This window comes from Panthera onca, chromosome D4, assembly GCF_046562875.1.
Source record: "Panthera onca isolate mPanOnc1 chromosome D4, mPanOnc1 haplotype 2, whole genome shotgun sequence".
NCBI classification, from domain to species: domain Eukaryota; kingdom Metazoa; phylum Chordata; class Mammalia; order Carnivora; family Felidae; genus Panthera; species Panthera onca.
Window position 1 is genome coordinate 65,334,252 of NC_138351.1, and position 7,363 is coordinate 65,341,614.

The following is a 7,363-nucleotide window of genomic DNA, read 5'->3' on the forward strand; positions in this document are numbered from 1 at the left end:
TATTTCTAAGACTGAGAGAGACAGAGCATGAATGGGGGAGGGGCAGAGAGAGAGGGAGACACAGAATCGGAAGCAGGCTCCAGGCTCTGAGCCACCAGCCCAGAGCCCGACGTGGGGCTCGAACTCACGGACCGTGAGATCGTGACCTGAGCTGAAGTCGGACGCCCAACCGACTGAGCCACCCAGGCGCCCCTAACGTTTATTCATTTTTGAGAGACAGGGAGAAACAGAGTATGAGCGGGGAAAGGGCAGAGAGAGGAAGACACAGAATCAGAAGCAGACTCCAGGCTCTGAGCAGTCAGCACAGACCCCAATATGGGGCTAGAATTCACAAACTGCAAGATCGTGACCTGAGCCAAAGTCGGTTACTCAACCGACTGGGCCACACAGGCACCCCCATACACTTATTATTCTTTAGCATTATCTTAACTTAAAATAACTCTGGTGCAAAATTGAAGTAACTGAACTAGTAACTTCATTTACTATATCCAGTCACATCCAGAAGTACATCAAGATTCTGTGGGATAAGGAAGAAAGGTGGTGGAGGGGGGAAATGGAGTTACCTGATTGCCAACTAGTATTCAGGATAGACATTACATATTTTTAACATTTAATCTCACAAGTACAGAACCTAAAGAATTAAATATTTGCAAATGTATATTTATACATTCACAAAGAATTGTTTTAGAAATTATGTACTTATGTATACAAAACTGAAGTATCAACTTTTTCTTAATAATTTCCACAGAGGTCTTTCTTGACTTCATCTTTAAAATATACTCATTGTGTACATTTATTTTTGGTAGTAATTCAAAGCTTTTGATTGCTGTAGTTTTTCTTGACTCTTTCAAAAGGCAGTGAATGAAATCATTGATACTAATTACATATATGAAGAAAAGATTTATTTTTACTAAATCAAATATGTGAAACACTTAAATATATGCTTTGCATACTTTTATAAGTTTAATCCTCATAACAGCATTATAATTTTATTAGCTTTAAACTAAAAAAACTAAACTAAACTAAAAAAAAAAATCTCAAAGTTTGCTAAAGAACAATTAGGCACTGTATGGTGGCTTTGTAAAGCGTCAGCTTTACTAGGCTGAACTGTATTTCCCAAAATGCCTTTTCTTGTATGTTTCCATCTATGGGAGGTTTTTGTGGAAGACAGAAGTGAAGTGGCAGCTATTTAGTAGCTCACACACATTGTCACTTACCTGCTGGCTCATCATTTTGGCTGGAGGTATTCGCAAAGTCTTCCTCTGGATTCTCCTTCTGTTCTCTGACCCCAGCTATAGATTCAGCTCCAAGAGGAAGGTCCTGGTTCCTACAAGACAGCCATACCATCAAGGTCAGAGGCAACAAGAATCCGTATGGATTTTCACTCATAGTCGTGGACTCTGGCTTGTGTTTGGAGGTCCAGATTCTTCTAGTTCTACTTCTCTGATAGAATCCTGACTAATACAAGTACAAAATGATCAAAGAGTAGATGACAATCCCTGTGCCACAATGGTGCTTACTTGGTGAATATAAGCTCAGGATTTGGCCAATGTTTGAACCTGGTGTTTTGTAACACAACTATTCTGTCTCTTTTCGCTGCCAACATAGTGACTTAATATATTAAAGTACTTTGAGAAGTTGTGGGGTATTATACAAATTTAGGTGTTTATTGCTATTACTAGTATCAACATTATTATTAAATTTTGCCTGCTGAATAGGCAAAGCATGCTTTCAAATACAAACTTTATTAGAGGTATACTAATACTAAATGTTAAAATTTGGTTACAGATGATACAGGTTTCCATTTTTATTGGACCCTGAAATCCTCTCAAAGGCATTAGGTTGTTTAATTACTGAGCTAAGAAACGGCTGAAAAAGTCAAGAAGTCAAACAATCTTTTAATTGAACCCACTGGTTCAACACAGAATCTCAATGTACTTAGTCCCTTTTACTGTTGACATCTGTTATACAGCTACCAGCTACCAGCTATTGCCCTCATTTCTGCCATAATTGAACACAATGAATATATAGAGATACACAGTTGACCCTTGGACAACATGGGTTTGAACTGTGTGGGTCCACTTATACACAGATTTTTTTCACTAAAGTAAAGCGCTCTAAATATATTTACCTTATGAATTTCTTAACATCTTCCTTTCTCTAGCTTACTTTATTGTAAGAACACACTATATAATACGTGTAACATACAAAATATGTATCGATCAACTGTTATTGGTAAGCTGGCCGAAAGTAGGCTACCAGCAGTTAAATTCTGTGGGGGAAGTGGGTTAAAAGTTACACACAAATTTTAGACTTAGAGTGATGTCAGTGCCCATAACCTCTGTATTTTTCATGGTCAACTGTACATTACATGTATAACAAATAAATACATATACTTTAGAAAATGAAAGACAGGTTTCCCACTGATGGAAGAAGCCAGAAGTCACCAAATAGAGAATGATATAATAAATCCCAAAGTGTTGGATTAGATTTGGAGTTACCAGTTATTTGGAGTTATTAGTTATTTTGAGTTTGGTATGATTTCACACATTTTAGAAATATGTGTGTATATAAAAGAAATATAGGAGTGTGAAGCATTTCCTGTCTGTATCCAACGAGAGAACCTAGAGCAGTGATACTGAGGTAGCAGCTAGTACAACTAGTGAACCAGTGCACAGACCTTAGTTTCTAAATACCATCCCCCAATAAAAGGGACCGGGGACTCTTGGAAGTAGTTGATTCTAAGGCAAAGATAAAGAAAATAAACATAAACCAGGAGTATCTTAATATTGCCAAGAGATAAAGAACTGATAAAAGAAGAGGACAATGATGACAGCATGTCAAAGGGACACAGAAGCCAATATGAAAGAGCTCTCAGTGGCCAAATCTAAAACAATTTGAGAAACAAGTATTGATAGTTTTGTATAATAACCCAGAGATTAAAGCAAATATCCATGGGTCCATGGCAGTATAAATAGAACTCTTCATTAAATTTTCAATTTTATAAATGTAATGAAGGAAGACCAGAACCCCACAGTAATAATTGTTGTAGCTCAACATTAGTGAATAAAATTACAAAGAGAAATAGAATTTTGGATAACCTCAAATGATTCTCCCTCTATACTGCTTAATTACCTGAGGTAAAATTGTAACTATACAGTTGGAGAAACTAGGTAGACATCACCTTAACCAAAAGATCAAAGTTAATATCAGCATAATAAGCATACTGACATCATGCAACTGTTGATGTGATCCATTCATATTAGCAGGGCCCATCTCTTCTATTTTTTTTACCAAAATTCAAAACTTCAACATAATCATGAGAAAACATCAGCCAGACATCAGACTCAAACTGAATGACATTCTATAAAATACTTTCAAAAGTGTCAAATGCTCTTCAGAAATGTCAATGTCATGGAAGACAAAAGACTGAGGAACTGTCACAAACCAGAGGCAACTAAGAAGAGAGGACAACTAACTGCAAGGTAGGGTTCTGGATTAGATCTTGGAATAAAAAAAAATAGAGGAAAGATAGCAAAATCCAAATAAATTTTGTATTTTAGTTAATAGTATTTTACCAGTGTTTATAGTATCATCCCACTTATCTTAATTTTGAGAACAGTACCATGACTATAACTGATGTTAACTCTGAAGGTGGGTAACGGGTATCCAAGAACTTTATTTTAGGGCAGAATTGATATGAGGTTAAGAAAACACTGGCACTGATGCTGGCATTGATATTTGGTAAAATGAGGTGTTGAATTTTGAAGCTGTCTTCAGTCTTGATTAGAAATCAGAACAACAAGGGGAGCCTGGGCAGCTCAGTCGGTTAAGAGTCTGACTTCAGCTGAGGTCATGATATCATGGTTTGGGAGTTCAAGCCTCATGTCGGGCTCTGTGCTGACAGCTCAGAGCCTGGAGCCTGCTTCAGATTCTGTGTCTCCCTCTCTCTCTGTCTCTCCCATGACCATGCTGTCTCTCTCTCAAAAATAAATAAATATTTTAAAAAATCAGAATAACAAAATTGCTTCTAAAAATTATGTGGAATCTGATCCTCACACTGTGCTGTACTTAGTCATGCAGCTATCATTGAGCATATAAATGATTCAGTCAGAAAGAGTTAACACTATTAGAATATACAATTTTTTTCAAATATTAAAGCAGTTTTAAGCTATTAACATTACACAAATTACATGTGGTCTTCAGAAGCATTTATTTATAAATATTACCCAAAAACTATGTATTAAAATATAAGTATGAATCTAATGTTATGCTTTCATTTATGATCTACCTTGTTCTATCAGGATTTAAAGTAGATATGCCCTAATAAACCTATTAGTAATAATGGGCCAGAAAAATTTTTCATAATTTTCCCATAGATCTGGGAAAACTTCTTAGATAAGGGAGAGGTAAAATTGAACTATCTACAGAGGTATTAATAACTGACAAATCAGCTAATTTGGGTCATAAGCTAACAATTGTAAGGAATAGTACAGGAAATCATTTAGTAGATACAAGTAGCCATTTAAATTTTGCAAAAGAATGAATTTATCATTTTAGATCAGATGGTTTTGATTCCAATTATACTGATATATTAGTACTATATAAAACCTGAGAAGACCATAGCCAGACCAATCATTTCACTTTTAAAAAATTTTTTTTTAATGTTTTATTTTTGACAGAAAGAGCGAGCGAGCACACACGCATGAGTGGGGGAGGGGCAGAGAGAGGGAGACAGAATCCAAAGCAGGTTCCAGGCTCCGAGCTGTCAGCACAGAGCCCCACACAGGGCTCGAACTCACCGACCACGAGATCATGATCTGAGCCAAAGTTGGATGCTCAACTGAGCCACCCAGGTACCCCCCATCATGTCACTCTTTGAGTGAAGAAACTAAAGCCATTTATGGGTTCTCTATTAGAATACTGAACTTCACTTTTGCACAACATATTTGCTGCCAGAATTCAGGTGTTGTGAAAACCATCACTAAACCTAAACCTAAACCAAAATGGGAAAAGACTCGTGTCAACATCATCGTCATTGGACACATTGATTCTCCAACTCTAGTACCACAGGTCATCTGACCTACAAATGTGGTAGAATCAACAAACTATCAAAAAATTTGAGAAGGAGTCTGCTGAGATGGGGAAGGGCTCCTTTAGGTATGCCTGGGTCTTGGATAAACTGAAAGCTGAACATGACCGTGGTATCACCATTGCTATTTTCCTGTGGAAATTTGAGATCAGCAAATATCACTGATGCCCCAGAACACAGAGACTTTATAAAAAACATGATTATAGACACATCTCAGGCTGGCTCTGCTATTCTGATTGTTGCTGATCGTGTTGGCGAATCTAAAGCAGGTCAGATCTGTGAACATGCCCTTTTGCCTTATGCACTGGGTCGGAAACAACTAATTGTTGGTGTTAACAAAATGGCTTCTACTGGGCTATTCTATAGCCAGAAGAGATACAAGGAAATCATTAAGGAAGCCAGCACCTACATTAAAATAACTGGTGGGGTGCCTGGTGGGTCAGTCAGTTAAGCGTCTGACTCTGGATTTCTGCTCAGGTCATGCTATCGTGGTTCATGGAATCGAGTCCCACGTCAGTCTCTGCACTGGCAACAAGGAGTCTGCTTGGGACTCTCTATTTCCCTCTCTCTCTGCCCCTCCTCTTCTAGTATAAATAAACTTTTTAAAAAAGAAAGAAACTTGGCTACAACCACGACGCAGCAGCATTTTTGTCAATGTCTGGTTGGAATGGAGACAACATGCTCGAGCCAAGAGCTAATATACCTTGGTTAAAGGTATATTTATCCATCCATAAAGATGGTAATACCAGTGGAACCACACTGCTTGAAGCTCTGAATTGCATTCTACCTCCAACTCCTCCCACTGAAAAGCCCTTGTGTCTGCCCCTCCAGGATGTCTACAAAATTGTTGATATCGATACTGTCTCTGTGGGCAGAGTGGAGACTGTTGTTCTTAAACCCAGCATGGTGGTCATCTTTGTTCCAATGTTACAACTGAAGTAAAGTCTGTTGAAATGCACATGAAGCTCTGAGGGAGGCTCTTCCCAGGAACAATGTGGGCTTCAACATCAAGGACATAACTGTCAAGGATGTTTGTCATGGCAATGTGGCTGGTGACAGCAAAAATGAGCCACCACCAATGCAAGGAGCTGGCATTACAGCTCAGGTGATTATCCTGAACCATCCAGGCCAACTCAGTACTGGATACCCACCTATGCTGAACTGTTGCACAGCTCACATTGGATTGATCATTGTTCTAGAAAAATGCTGGAAAATGGCCCCCCAACTTCTTGAAATCTGTTGATACTGCCATAATTGATATGGTTCCTGGCAAGCCTATGTGTGTTGAGAGCTTCTCTATCCTCCTCTGGGGTATTTTGCTGTTTGTGACATGAGACAGATGGTTGCTGAGGGTGTCATAAAAGCACTGAAAGAGAAGGCAACTGGAGCTGGCGAGGTCACCAAGCCTTCCCAAAAAGCTCGGAAGGTTAAATGAATACTATCCCCAATATCTGTCACTCATCATTTTTTTTTTTATTTCTCTTTTTGAGAAAGAGCAAGCAGGGAAGAGGGGCAGAGAGACAGAGAAAGAATCCCAAGTAGGCTCCCTGCTCACTGCAGAGCCAGACGAGGGGTTTGATTCCACAACCTTGGGATCACTACCCAAGCCAAAATCAAGAGTCAGACACTCAACTGAGTAAGCCACCCAGGCTCCCCACCAGTCTTCATCACTGGTGGAAGAATGGTCTCAGAACTGTTTGTGTTACTTGACCATTTAAGTTTAATAGTAAAAGACTGGGTAAAGATAACAATAAAACATTCAGAAGTAAAGGAGATAAAATAAGTACTTTTTTTGTAGTTTCAAGTTTTTATTTAAATTCCAGTTAACATATATATTGTAACTTAGTTTCAGAAGTAGAATTTGTTAATTCATCGCTTACATACAACACCTCACAACAAATGCCCTCCTTAATACACATCACTCCTTTAAACCATCCCCCACCCACCACCCCTCTAGCAATCTTCAGTTTGCTCTCTATAGATAAAAGTCCATCATACGGTTTGCCTTTCTTTTTTTCCCCCTATATTCATCTGTTTCATTTCTTAAATTCTACATATGAATGAAATTTTGGTCCAGTTGTTTCCATTTAAAAGTACTGATTTTAGTCAAAACTTGACCAAAAATCCATCACAGAATTTTGAGATCCATTAAAACAAAAGTTTAATGAGAAGAAAAAGAATACTAAGCACCATGTTGGTCTTCAGCTGATTAATTTTTCATCATGTATGGAAAAAAAATATCTAATTCTTGTGAAAACATTCAAAAATAAG

The 7,363-nt window shown here is 38.0% G+C and overlaps 1 pseudogene; it reads left to right on the top strand.

The window, feature by feature from the left end:
- The first annotated feature begins 5,112 nt into the window (after window positions 1-5,112).
- On the top strand, window positions 5,113-6,527 carry LOC132663353 (elongation factor 1-alpha 1-like; annotated as a pseudogene).
- The last annotated feature ends 836 nt before the right edge of the window (window positions 6,528-7,363 follow it).